This window comes from Oncorhynchus tshawytscha, linkage group LG11 (genome assembly GCF_018296145.1).
Source record: "Oncorhynchus tshawytscha isolate Ot180627B linkage group LG11, Otsh_v2.0, whole genome shotgun sequence".
NCBI classification, from domain to species: Eukaryota; Metazoa; Chordata; class Actinopteri; order Salmoniformes; family Salmonidae; genus Oncorhynchus; species Oncorhynchus tshawytscha.
The window spans coordinates 17,268,406-17,283,952 of NC_056439.1; positions in this window are offsets into that span (position 1 = coordinate 17,268,406).

A 15,547-nucleotide genomic window follows, 5' to 3' on the forward strand; every position below is an offset into this window, starting at 1 on the left:
GAATATGTGCAATGGCAAAGAAACATGCAGTCCCCACATACAGTTGCGAGTTCAGCAGGACGCAACGCTCAGATAGAAATAGCCTACGTAGAACAAACATATCTCTCTGACATGTAGAATCACATCAGCTCTAGCCATGGCATTTCTATATGCATCGTTCGAAAACGTTTAGCAGCTGAACTTGGCCCTGGTATAATATTTTAGTAGCCTTTTGCAGATGCATGTTTTTGGTGCATGAAATAAGCAAGAAGGCCGCCCAGTGGTTAGAGCGTTAGGCCAGTAACTGAAAGGTTGCTGGATCGAATCCCCGAGTGGACAAAATATGTTAACCCACTGTTCCCCGGTAGGCTGTCATGGTAAATAAGATGTTTTTTCTTAATTAACTGACTTGAGTTAAATAAATGTATTTTTGTTTTAAAGGCTTGAGAAGAACACTGACACCTGAGTGCTGCTACTGGAATATTACGAATAAGTAACCCATAGCCTACTTGAAATGTATTTGAACAATACCAATGTTTTACTATAGTGAATGTTTTCACTTTACCTTGGAAATGGCCACTAGAATATGTGAAGTGTGCGCAACTGCTGAAGAACTTCGACGCACATGTAAAGAGATTGTCAGCTGAACTTCTTAAAATGAAGGAGTGTATAAAGGCGCTGTCAAGATGTAACGTTAGCTGTCTGAGGAAGAAGAGAATCTTTTGCGTCCTATACTTCTGAGCTGCACCAGATACATGCAGTTCGTGCACTGCTGGACACATGCAATGTAAATGGATGTGTAGTGCACTAGTCTAATAACAGGTTTAACCCCACTGCCCAACCCAGTATTGTCTACAAGCATTAAAATATATACAAGCATCAGGAAATCATGGGGCAGTGTTAATTGATTTCACACCTCAGTCTGAGTAAGTGTCGTTTTGAGTTGCTGATTTCAGCATTTAGCCCACTGGAAGTGTCATGTTTATTTGAGACAGCTGGTTATAAGTTTAATAGTCGATCTGCTTTGTCATTGCTATGCAGTGAGGTATCCCATCACTTTAGCTCTCAAACTCGAGGCTGCTTTCTGCCTTCTCCCTGCAGTTTTCAGCCGTTAGCTTCGACCACGACTGGTTCATGTGAACTACAACCCCGACACTGTGTTTAAATATTTAGAAGCGTAAATCATCGCTTGCGATGCAGCTTTCGAAACATATGTCCCTTATCTTTCATCAGCAAGAAACAATCCTTCAAATAAAAAATACACTTACTGTGACATTTGTGCAAAATCCATACAGCTATGGGTGCCTCCATTCAACAAAACTACACTTCCAGAGTTAGCTTACACACAGGTGTCGGAGCATGCTAGATAGCTAATTAGCACAGGTCTTGTTTTCCATTAACAATCGTTGGAACATGGAGACATGACCATGTGAGAACGCTAACCTTAACCATATCAAGGTGTGTATCAATTTGACCTTTTGTTTTTTGAAAATGAAGGTCCTTGTGTTTCCAAAACCATACCGCAAAAAAAAGCGTGTGAATTGAGCGTCGGGCTCTTAACAAAACTCCATATAGGAATATGATTGGTGACATTGATTGTTTTCATTCTGTCTTGACTCTTGTTGCAGTGGAGTCTGCTTTACCTGTTGCTCTCCTGGAGCCATACACAGCCCTGGAGGTACAGAGGACCACCTCTCTGTCTCTGGTTCATTTGGTAGTTAAGAAACAAAGGTATTTACACACTCACACTGTCTTTGCCACTTGTCAAGATTTAACACTGTACTATTGTTTTCCCGTGAGTAAGGAGAAGGGAATTGGGATGCTGGTGCCCCTGCTAGAAATGCTCCAGTCTGGTGACCCCACTGTCCAGTGTAACTCCTGTCAATGTGCTGCCTTACTGGCCTCCTCAGGTTGGTGGACTACTGTTGTCACTTTTGATTTTGACTTTATTGATTCCCAGAGGAAAATAATGTCCCAGGCTTACACAGAACAAGATCACTACACAAGGCAATACAAACATTACACAATCATGTGCTGGTGCTATTGTCAGTGCATTTCATGTTTACAGTAAATCAGCCTGGTCTCATAGACTAGACATAAAATAGTAGATGTATATCTGGGACACTCAAATTAGTATGATATGTTTCGTATGGTTACATAAGACAGATGGTTACTTAAGACAAACGAAAATATGGTGGATGGTCAGGCTTCTAGGTCGAATCTCATCACGGACAACTTCAGCATTTTAGCTAATTAGCAACTTTTCAACTACTTGCTACTTTGCAACTACTTAGCATGTTAGCTAATCCTTCCTGTAGCTCTAACATGAACCCTTTCAGCTATCCCTTTAACATAACTCCTAAACTCAACACTAACCCCTAGCCTTTCTAGTGCAGGCGTTCCGCTAGTGGAACCCCTCGACAACATTCCGCTGAAAAGGCACTTACCTTTCATGATATTCATCAGAAGGCACTCCCAGGAATCCCAGTTCGACAATAAATGACTGATTTGTTCCATAAAGTTCCATAAAGTCCATCATTTATATCCAAATAGCCACTTGTTGTTAGCATGTTCAGCCCAGTAATCCATCTTCATGAGGCACGAGCACTTCGTCCAGACAAAAATTCAAAAAGTTCCGTTACAGGTCGTAGAAACAAGTCAAATGATGTATGGAATCAATCTTTAGGATGTTTTTAACACAAAACATCAATAAGCTTCCAACCGGAGAATTCCTATGTCTGAAGAAAAGCACTGGAACAAGAGCTAACTCTGTCGGGAGCGCGCGTCACAAGCCTGAGACATTCTGCCAGACCCCTTACTCAAACAGGTTTCATGAGCCCCTCCTTTATAGTAGAATCCTCAAACCAGTTTCTAAAGACAGTGGAAATCTAGTGGAAGCCGTAGGAAGTGCAACTTGACTCCATAGACACTGTGTATTCGGTAGGCCAAGCTTTGAAAAGCTACAAACCTCAGATATCTCACTTCCTGGTTGGATCTTTCTCAGGTCTTCACCTGCCATATGAGTTCTGTTATACTCACAGACACCATTCAAACAGTTTTAGAAACTTCAGAGTGTTTTCTATCCAATACTAATAATAATATGCATATATTAGCATCTGAGACAGAGTAGGAGGCAGTTCACTCTGGGCACGCTATTCATCCAAAAGTGAAAATGCTGCCTATCCCAAAAAGGCTAGCTAACATTAGCCAGCTAGCTAACTTTAGCCATCTAGTTAGAATTCGTAACGTATCATACGAAATGAGTGATGGACAACCACAAATGAATATATAACATACGAAATGTAACATATAATACAAAATATCATAGCTTGAATTTACATACAGCATAATATGAAATGTTCTGAGACCAGGTTGAATCAATAGGATCAGGTTTCTTTATTTTTCTGCAAACTGATCTACTCTGAGCTACTCATGTGGTTAGCATAGTTATCTACACAGAATGTTATACAGGAAACTACTAAAATATTGGAAACACTTGAGTGAGGGATACAAAGTATATTGATAGCAGTTTAGTTTTTGACCTTTATTTAACTAGGCAAGTCAGTTAAGAACAAATTCTTATTTTCAATGAAGGCCTACGAACAGTGGGTTAACTGCCTTGTTCAGGGGCAGAACGACAGATTTTTACCTTGACAAGTCGGGGATTCTGATCTTGCAACCTTTCGGTTACTAGTCCAACGCTCTAACCACTAGTTTGATCATCATGAACTACAGTGTTGTTACCATCACCTACTTCAGCGACCCCAGCGAGGGGCAGTAGGTAATAACTGCATGGCCATTACATTGCTTAATTTGAGCTGGTCTGCCAAAGGGAGTTGGACTGTAGATGTGGTTTCCATCTAAATGTTCGCCAGCTGTTCATGTTTTAAAAGGCTCACTTATCAGTTTAGCATGCCTGTGGTCCTTCGAAAAGGATATAGAGATACCGACCTGGTCATGTGATGTTATTATTGTAAAAAAAATATTGGCAATCATACAAATGTAGCTGATATTGGGAGCCATGCACTGTCATTAAAAACTTTGTTGTGTTGTCTAGGCCTTGATGGACAGTGAGTGTGTAACAGGACTTCTCGAGACCCTTGTGACCTTAGGAGACCGTTCTGTGTGTTACTTCCTGTTTGTATCATCTGACCAGCTGGGGTGAGAGGATTGGGGTCAATTCCATTTTATTTGATTTAACTAGTCAAGTCAGTTAAGAACAAAATCTTATTTACAATGACAGCCTACACCGGCCCAACCCGGACAACGCTGGGCCAATTGGGAGTCCCCATCATGGCCGGTTGTGATACAGCCTGGAATCAAACCAGGGTGTCTGTAGTGACACCTCCAGCACTGAGATGCAGTGCCTTAGACCACTGCGCCACACGGGAACCCAGTTAATTCTGCAATAAACTGAAATTCCAAATGCTATTTTTGTCAATTATTTTCACTCACTTCGATCACATTTGGCCACAAAAATGACCCCTGAAGATGTTTCAAATTTGAAAATGCAGCACTGTCCTATAGGTCTGCTTCCATTATCAGCAAACTAGTGATGAACGGTAATATGCATGTATTTTGTTTGTTTTCTAGTTCCTTGATTTGATCTGTGATTGGTACAATGATTGATAAGTGTATTTCTAGCATATATATATATACATACATATATTTTCAAATGCTATACTGTGTCTGTAAGCCAGGTTGTTCCATTTGTGCTCTTCCATGTATTTTTCTTGTTGCTCGTATATCATACAGGCCATGTCATCTAACTACTGACACCACGCTACGCTGCCATCTCAGAATATATATTGATGTACCTCAAGATGTACCTGCCGGGGACTAGTAACCGAAAGGTTGCAAGTTCAAATCCCCGAACTGACAAGGTACAAATCTGTCGTTCTGCCCCTGAACAGACAGTTAACCCACTGTTCCTAGGCCATCATTGAAAATAAGAATTTGTTCTTAACTGACTTGCCTAGTTAAATAAAGGTAAAAAAAATATATATTTTTTTAAAGAATCAGGAAGTGAGATTCCAGCAGCTGGGCATTATGCAACCTCAAGAAAAGTTTGTTGTGGTTTTGTAACAAGTTTGCCAATCACGCTGTCTATGCCTAAAAATAGCACATTTCTGTAGTTAATATCTCAGTCAATAACATTACATTCTAGTAACTTCTCCTGAGCAAGTTAGTACTATTGCATTAACATAAGGGCAGGTACATGAAGTTATAGTCAAAAGGTGCGTTGTGTCATGTTATTCTTCAGACTGAGAGGTGTCCGTGGTGATGAGTGGTAGTGTGCTGGACGAGCAGCTGAAGAGGGTGCATGCACAGACAAGAGGTAGATCATTCAGAAGCCTCCATCCTCCTGACCTGTCCACTGGAGCCCTCTCTGCCTCAGGAGACAGACTGAGATGTGGGACATGCGTATCACTGTTTGTCTTGACTTGCCATTACCTTTGAACATGACAATGATTGCTGCGGCAAGTCATGATTATGATGGGGTGTGTTATTTTTGAGGGTTTACACTGGTGTTGTTCTGAGGGTTTACATCCATATTGCACTGGTGGATATATTTATATATATATAATATACAGAATTCAAAAGCTTTGTATCAGCGCATTTCTTTATTTGTTTTTACACTTTTGTACATTTTAATAAACAGGCTTACATTTTACACTTCAGACTCTTTTTATAATTTGTTTTCTAAAATGATTGCACAATTTCCAAGAAGGGGACTGCCAAGAGACTTTGCAAGTGGTCAACCACGAGTGAGTATAGTACTATAAACCACACATGTACTGTAACTATTCTGAAAATAAGTTCCATAGCAGATTTATATATTCCACAAAAATAGGGAAAAAGTCAGACAAAGTGATCTTTATTTGAACTCAAAACTAAAGCTTTTATTCTGAGACTAGTTCACAAGTTCCAACACACAAACTATCCTACTATCTGCAAGGCAAAGTGCTTTAGTCAACGCTTCGGGAATAAGCTAAAGCACATGACTAAAAACATCAGTCATGAATTGTGAAACAGAGAGAGAATACATCTTTTCACAATCGATTGCTGACTCCCACTGAAGCGAACTCATTTTTTAATCACAGTTTAAATCTACAGCTATGCGGCCTGAGCCCTCATTTAGACTAGATAAGACAGTCATTGCAGAAACACTGAACAAACAAGCTCCCATGTCCAGTGTGGTAGAATGTAGATAGTGATACCACATGCAGCTCGTGCCACTTTGGATTAAAGAGAAACGTGACCAAATGGTGGTGATCGACTCCGAGATAGGAAAGTCTTCCAGGGAAAAGGAGTGTGCGTTGGTTTCACATCACATGCGCTCTCTCAAAGTGCAGGACAGGAAAAAGACTGCAGTTATTTTTTTTCTTTGTTGATGAAAGGAAAAAACACCACAGCTGTGGAAAGATTCTTGGATGGGTTGTCTCCCCTCTTTGATCTGTACGATACTCAGATAACTTCTGAGGAGTATGTAATAGAAAAGGGTTAAAAAGATCAAATCAGTTGATTCACTTCATACTTAGCTTAGACTCAGAAGCACATGCAACAAACATTATTGAAAGGCCTTAACTATGCAATCAGCTTCATGGTTCGAATCACACACAGTCTCTCTCAAGATTCAATCATCTATTGGGGTGTGGGGTGGTGATTTGCTATGGGGTTGCCCACTGCCCAGCCCACCCTTTCACTCCTGAAATTTGAACCATAAACTCTTTCGTTCAGGACTCGAGTGTAATATCTACATGGCAAAGAGCGTATAGATGAGCTGACGGAGGATCTGGTGATGAACTCTCACCTGCTCGCTGATGGGACTGGATCTCCTCCATACCTGTCAGAGTTCTCAGGGACCTGAATGAATGAACCAAAACGTGCTTGTCAACAAATACAGTACATCACTTCTGATGACAAGCATCACAAGACATGATCAGTCAGACAAACATAAATATACTGTGGATATACCTGCGTTCTTTGAAGGCCACAACAGGAACCATGTCTTCTGTGTCACACAGACCTAGCTTGGATGGCTTGGTCCCTGTTCCGACCTCTTCTAAAGTGCCTTTGCTATTCTTAACAGGTTCAGTGTTCTCTTTTGGTTGGGCTTCCTCTGGAGAGGAGGAGTTACCGTTTGAGTTCCCATTCAGGATAGGCTTCTGCATGAAAACAAAATAATGTACATTTGGTCAAGGCAAAGGCAAGTTCTGTTTATTTTTTAAAGTAAAGTATGGTTAATAACGTTGGTATTTGAGGCAGGGTTTTGCTAAAACCACTGTACCTTTGGGATGGAGTTCTGCATGAAAGTAATCACATCAGTGTGGTCAAGGGCAAGTTTGGTTTGTTTTTTTAAATGGTTAACAACTATGATACTTGTAGCAGGAAAATACAAGTGTTTTTTTTGTTTCATTTTAAGCCAAAGATGGGTAAACATTGGGAGGTGTGGCAGAACCCGAGTGCTTCAGGGCAATGTTCTTACTTCTTTCCTAGTTCTCCTCATGATCAACTCCAGTCGCTGAAAACAAAAAGAGGTCTGTTAAAAGTCTTGAATGCTTTTATGATAAATTATCACCCGCTAACCTCCCTCCACCCCATGTATTGAAGTTCCCCATGAGCTCCACTGTACAGGGATCATGGTTGCTGCTTGTAGTCAATTGTACACCATATGGATCCACAGATTATCTTAGAAGCATTTCAGGATGATCAGAACATTTCTCTCTGTCTCTCACCTTTTTTCTCTCCTGTCGTTGTTCCTCCTCCTCCTGGAAGTGTTTTTCTCTCTCCAGCCTCTGCTGCTCTGCCTTCTCCCTGGCCTGGGTCTCCTCCTCCTCTCTCTGGGACACAGAGAACGGAAAGGTCAGAACGGGACAATGTATTACTTAGTGTTTCAGTTATATATCCATCTATATCCTTTGAAGGTACATAAATATCTGATGTCAATCTGACCAAAGCACTTTCTAGCACTGTACAGTATTCATAGACCACATCCCTCACCTGTTTCTGGAGGAGAGCAGCTTCCTGCATGGCTCTGAGGGCTTTCTCTTCTTCTGCACTGGCTCTCTCCTCCTCTGCATGTTTCTGCTCCTCTTCCTCCCTCCTCTTCCTCTCCTCTACCAGCCACTTGGCCTCAGCCTCTAGCCGTGCTCGCTGCTCTACCCTCCTGCGTTCCAGCTCCTCTCTGCCTCGCCTGTGATCCCACATAACATAACATTTGCATAACACCACACCATACATCACATTACTATACAAATGAATCTGAACCTCTGAACACATGCTAAATGCCCTCTTAGACTCCCTAAGCTGACAAATAGGTCCACAAGACACAACTGCATACTTGTATTTTACACGAAAAGATTACTCAACAGATTGTGTTCATACTGGGAAGATTAATGCTGGGTCATTCGAAGGAGAGATGGGAAGATGTAAGGTGTCCCTCCCTCTGTACCTCTCAAACTCCTCCCTGCGCAGGCTTTCCTCCTCCTCTCTCTCTCTCTTCAGGCGGGCCTCTCTCCTCTTCTCGGCCAGGAGACGCGAGGCCTCCTCTGGGTCCATGGTGCCAGCAGAGGGCCTTGGGCTGGGAGTGGGTCCAGGAGGGAGGGCTGAGGAGGTGGACATGTCATAGGAGTCACTCTGAACCAAAACACACTGATCCAAATTTCTTGATTGTTTTTCAAAGAGTAGAACTGGATATTCTTCATTGGAATTGACCCCAACCCCACACTCAAAAATACAATATCTGAAATGTACCTAGAAAATACATAGTAGTTGATGGTGCTGTATCTTTCACTTTCAGATGCTCACCCTCATCTGCACTGCCTTCAGTACTAAGTGTGGTTTCTCTCTGAGTCTGAGGTTCTGGGGAGTGTAGGAATGGTTGGACCTGGTCCCACACTGCAGCTGGGGTCCTGATGGGCCGTGAGTTCCCAGGGGACAGGGTAGGGTTGGGGACTGGAGCCCCAGGAGAGATGGTCTGACTGGCCTGTGAGTTCCCAGGGGACAGGGTAGGTTTGGGGACTGGAGCCCTAGGAGAGATAGTTTGGCTGGCCTGTGAGTTACCAGGGGAGAGGGTAGGGTCGGGGACTGGAACAGTGTCCTCCTCTGGTACAGGGTCCAGTTCCAGCTCTAACTGCTGTGATATGGGCTGTCTGATCACAGATGTGTGTCTGATCACAGGTTTGCTGGGGGGAAAAAGAAGCGGAGAAGACTTTTGTTTAGATAAATAAGTAAACAACATCAAAAGGTGAGGGTTGGTTGCACAATATGCACAATATACTCAACAGAGTGATATCATTGTATGAAAGAAAGATTCCGTACAGTAGTTTGTGTGAAAACAACATCCAGACACAATAACAGATGGACGGACAGTCATACCGTTCTGCGCTGCACTGTGGGTTTGTGGGTAACACTTTCACACCAGTGTTGGGTAGTGGGTTTGTGGGTAATGCTTTCAAGGGAGCATTGGGTATGTGAGGCTGCTGAGTATTCCTCCTGGCCGTCCTCTCATTTTCCTCCTGCTGTGCTGCTTTTAACTTCGTAACAAATCAACAGGCATGTTACAAGATTATCTTTCTGCAGTCTTTTTGGGACTGCAGAAAGACATGAAAGTGATTGAAGCTTATTGCCAATAAAGGGTGTGACAATTAATATAATTTACCCAACAATATAGCATAAATATGATAGTAAAATGAGTCAGAAGATATAGAATGGAATAGAGTCTGTTTATTGTCTTCCTCCAAGGACATTATTTCCCACAAGTTCGTACATTACACGGAGACAAACCAACAACACCATCCCACCAACCCAGTCGACCCAGACATTTACAATCATCTCTATGTTTACAATGACATTTCCAGCGGGTATTACCTGTGCCGCATTGATGGATCTATGGCTTGTACGGCTGGGACTGACGGAGGTGGCTACCTGGTAGTTTGCCTGGATGATAGACCGGTAGTCAGCCCGGTAGTCTGTCCGGAGGTCTGCCTGTACCAGGTGGTGGTCAGTTGTGCCAGAGCGGCGTGGTGATTTGTGAGAGTTGGTGGCAGTGGCAGGCATGGAGTGGCATAAAACTGAACGGGGACAAATATGGACAACTGAACCAGTGTGTTTGTTTGTTTCATTGTTGTGGAGCAATGGAGTGAGGGTTAGCAAGTGATACAGTGAAAGAATGTAAGTGAGTCCAAAAATGGTTGAAAAAAGAAAAATAAGTAGAGTTAGTAAATTATTTACTTGAGAAGCCTTACCATTTTTTGCCGGAATGTAAATACTATGTCCAAATATCCATACATTTGAACAAAAAAATACACTATTCACATGTTCTTTTTTTCTTAGATTGAGATCTGGCCTACATCATTTTCTATGAATAACTGCTATTCTACATTCTGTAGAGTACCTTCTTCTTCTCTTGACTGACAATTATGACTCCTGCTCCTGCTCCTGGCTAGGTAGGAGCAGGTCGGGGTAAGGAGGCGACTGACCAGAGCCCTCTCCCAGGCAGTCAGGGGGGAGCGGCGAGGAGCTACAGCAGCAATGCCAAGCATAATGGGGGGAAAGCCAACACACAGGGACAGAGATAATGGTACAAAATACAGGACAGAGATAGAAAATACAAGAAAGAAAGGGTAGGAAATAGGAGGAAAGTGAAGAAAAATGAGGGTTAAAAGATGTTACAAGGGTGAAAAATAAGTTTGGTAGCATAAGGGTTAAGAGGATGAAAGTCAAAGAGACACTAAAAAGTAGTACACTAAATAGGAGTAGTACACTATATAGGACTAGTACACTATATACAGTTGAAGTTGGAAGTTTACATACAACTCGTTTTTCAACCACTCCACAAATTTCTTGATAACAAACTATAGTTTTGGCAAGTTGTTTAGGACATCTACATTGTGCATGACACAAATAACTTTTCCAACAATTGTTTACAGACAGATTATTTCACTTATAATTCATTGTATCACAATTCCAGTGGGTCAGACGTTTACATACACTAAGTTGACTGTGCCTTTAAACAGCTTGGAAAATTCCAGAAAATGATGCCATGGCTTTAGAAGCTTCTGATACGCTAATTGACATCATTTGAGTCAATTAGAGGTGTACCTGTGGATGTATTTCAAGGCCTACCTTCAAACTCAGTGCCTCTTTGCTTGACATCATGGGAAAATCAAACAAAATAATTGTAGACCTCCACAAGTCTGGTTCATCCTGGGAGCAATTTCCAAACGTCTGAAGGTACCACGTTCATCTGTACAAACAATAGTACGCAATTATAAACAACATGGGACCACGCAGCCGTCATACCGCTCAGGAAGGAGACGCATTCTGTCTCTTAGAGATGAATGTACTTTGGTGTGAAAAGTGCAAATCAATCCCAGAACAACAGCAAAGGACCTTGTGAAGATGCTAGAGGAAACAGGTACACAAGTATCTATATCCACAGCAAAACGAGTCCTATATCGACATAACCTGAAAGGCCGCTCAGCAAGGAAGAAGCCATTGCTCCAAAAGTGCCGTAAAAAAGCCAGACTACAGTTTGCAACTGCACATGGGGACAAAGATCGTAATTTTTGGAGAAATGTCCTCTGGTCTGATGAAACAAAAATAGAACTGTTTGGCCATAATGACCATTGTTATGTTTGGAGGAAAAAGGGGGGTGCTTGCAAGCCGAAGAACACCATCCCAACCGTGAAGCAAGGGGGTGGAAGCATCATGTTGTGGGGGTGCTTTGCTGCAGGAGGGACTGGTGCACTTCACAAAATAGATGGCATCACGAGGATGGAAAATTATGTGGATATATTGAAGCACCATCTCAAGACATCAGTCAGGAAGTTAAAGCCTGGGCGCAAATGGGTCTTCCAAATGGACAATGACCCCAAGCATACTTCCAAAGTTGTGGAAAAATGGCTTAAGGACAACAAAGTCAAGGTATTGGAGTGGCCATCACAAAGTCCTGACCTCAATCCTATAGAAAATGTGTGGGCAGAACTGAAACAGCATGTGCGAGCAAGGAGGCCTACAAACCTGACTCAGTTACACCAGCTCTGTCAGGAGGAATGGGCCAAAATTCACCCAACTTATTGTGGGAAGCTTGTGGAAGGGTACCCAATACATTTGACCCAAGTTAAACAATTGAAAGGCAATGCTACCAAATACTAATTGAGAGTATGTAAACTTCTGACCCACTGGGAATGTGATGAAAGAAATAAAAGCTGAAATAAATCATTCTCTCCACTATTATTCTGACATTTCACATTCTTAAAATAAAGTGGTGATCCTAACTGACCTAAGAGGGAATTTTTACTAGCATTAAATGTCAGGAATTGTGAAAAACTGAGTTTAAATGTACTTGGCTAAGGTGTATGTAAACTTCCAACTTCAACTGTAGGAGTAGACTATATAGGAGTAGTACACTATATAGGAGTAGTACACTATATAGGAGTAGTACACTATATAGGAGTAGTACACTATATAGGAGTAGTGTGACATTTGAGATGCAGCCTTTATTAATTTACCGCTCTTGTTGTCGGTCTTCCTTCCTCGAGAGCCCTGGCTGAGTCTCTGCTTAATCCTCTGGCTCTTCTCCAAGGTCTTCTTCACCACAGACTCATAGCGCTCCTTCAGACCACAACACAAAACTCAGTGTCAGTGATATAGTAGTCTCTTCCCACATCCACTGTAGGTACTGAGTTTGACTAGTGATACAGTAACTTGGTCCCAAAATCCATAACATCACATTGAGCCTTAAAATCGTTTAGCTTCAGATATGTACGCAAAATGTGGAACACAGCATCTGTAGATTTTCTTCTCCGTGGAAAAACTGTTCTTATTTGAAAAAGCTGTAAAGAAACACTGATGCCCACAATAGACACCTAAACTGAAGTAACTGTTGATCCATGCTGACCCAGCATGCCGACCTGGAACCAACAGGACCCTGAACAACTAGGAATAAAGTGACAGATAATAAACAGTAGCAGCAGCGTATATGTGATGAGTCAAAAAAAGTCTGAAAGGGTCAATGCAGATAGTCCAGATAGCTATTTGGTTAACTATTCAACTAAATATTTAGCAGACTAAGTCATAAATCTGCTAAATATTTAGTTGAATAGTTAACCAAATAGCTACCTGGACTATCTGCATGGACCCTTTTTGCACTAACTTTTTTTGACTCGTCACATACGCTGCTGCTACTGTTTATTATCTGTCACTTTATTCCTAGTTATATGTACAGTACCTGTTAAAAGTATGGACACACCTATTCATTCAAGGGTTTTTCTGTATTTGAACTATTTTCTACATTTTAGAATAACAGTGAAGACATCAAAACATGAAATAACACATATGGAATTATGTAGTAACCAAAAAAGTGTTAAACAAATCCAAATATATTTTAGATTCTTCAAAGTAGCCACCCTTTGCCTTGATGACAGCTTCGCACACTCTTGGCATTCTCTCAACCAGCTTCATGAGGAATGCTTTTCCAACAGTCTTGAAGGAGTTCCCACATATGCTGAGCACTTGTTGGCTGCTTTTCCTTCACTCTGCGGTCCAACTCATCCCAAACCATCTCAATTGGGTTGAGGTCGGGGTGATTGCAGAGGCCAGGTCATCTGATGTTGCACTCCATCACTCTCCTTCTTGGTCAAATAGCCCTTACACAGCCTGGAGGTGTGTTTTGAGTCATTGTCCTGTGGAAAAACAAATGATAGTCCCACTATGCACAAACCAGATGGGATGGCGTATCGCTGCAGAATGCTGTGGTAGCCATGCTGGTTAAGTGTGCCTTGAATTCTAAATAAATCACTGACAGTGTCACCAGCAAAGCACCCCCATACCATCACACCTCTTCCTCCATGCTTCACGGTGGGAACCACACATGAGGAGATCATCCGTTCACCTACTCTGCGTCTCACAAAGACACAGCATTTGGAAACTAAAATAAAAAAATTGGACTAATGTCCATTGCTTGTGTTTGTTGGCCCAAGCAAGTCTCTTCCTCTTATTGGTGTCCTTTAGTAGTGGTTTCTTTGCAGCAATTTGACCATGGCCTGATTCACAGTCTCCTCTGAACAGTTGAAGTTGAGATATGTCTGTTACTTGAAATCTGTGAAGCATTTATATGGGCTGCAATTTCTGTGATCTTGGGCTGCAACTTATGAACGTATCCTCTGCAGCAGAGGTAACTCTGGATCTTCCTTTCCTGTGGCGGTTCTCAGGAGAGTCAGTTTAATCACAGCGCTTGATGGTTTTTGCGACTGCACTTCAAGAAACTTTAAAAGTTCTTGAAATGTTCCGTATTGACTGACATTCATGTCTTAAAGTAATGACTGTCGTTTGTCTTTGCTTATTTGAGCTTTTCTTGCCATAATATGGATTTGGTCTTTTACCAAATCCTCTGTATACTACCCCTACCTTGTCACAACACAAATGATTACCTCAAACGCATTAAGAAGGAAAGAAATTCCACAAATAATCTTTTAACAAGGCACACCTGTTAATTTAAATGTATTCCAGGTGAATACCTCATGAAGCTGGTTGAGAGAATGCCAAGAGCGTGCAAAGCTGTCATCAAGTCAAAGGGTGGCTACTTGGAAGAATCTCAAATATAAAATATAATTTGATTTGTTTAACACTTTTTTGGTTACTACTATGTGTTATTTCATAGTTTTGATGTATTCACTATTATTCTACAATTTAGAAAATAGTAAAAATAAAGAAAAACCCTGTAATGAGTAGGTGTGTCCAACCTTTTGACTGGTACTGTATACTACATATCTACCTCAATTACCTCGTACCCCTGCACTTCGACTCAGTACTGGTACCCCGTGTATATAGCCAAGTTATCATTACTAATTTTGTATTTATTATTACTTTTCTATTATTTTTCTATTTTCTTTCTCTCTGCATTGTTGGGAAGGGCCCATAAGTAAGCAGTTCACTGTTATTCTACACCTGTTGTTAATGAAGCATGTGACAAATAAAATTTGATTTGACCCCCACGGGCACAAGAACTCACTGATTCCTCCTTCATTCTCTGCCTCCTCTTCTCCTCCACGGCAGTGCGCCTCCTCGCCTCCTTCTCTCTCTGCTCCTGAAGCCTTCTCTTCCTCTCCTCCATCTGCTGCTCATAGTGACGCATGGCCCGCTCCTCTCGAGCCAACCGGCCCAGCTCTCTGGAAACTACAAGCACATTTAGTTTTGTTTGGTTTATTCAGTGGTTCTCAACCTCCTTTGGTTTATGGAGCCCTCAATCACATTTTGCTCTGCTCCGAAGTTCCCCTTCATGTAGTGTTGACCGGGGTCGGGTGTCACACTTTTTAGTCTTGTGTGTATTTCTCAGCACCAGTATATCTTACAAGACTCTTTTCCATATTATGCATTTTATGCCTTGAGAATAACATGAGTACATTTGTGTGTGTATCTGTATGTTTGCACATACATGTGTGCGTGTGTGTCTAGATGCGTGACAGAAAATATATGTGTGTGAGAGAGAGGCAACGAAGGGGGCTCTTTCTAGCAACAGCACAAAAGAGCTTGGGATTTATTGTATACTGGCAGGGACAAT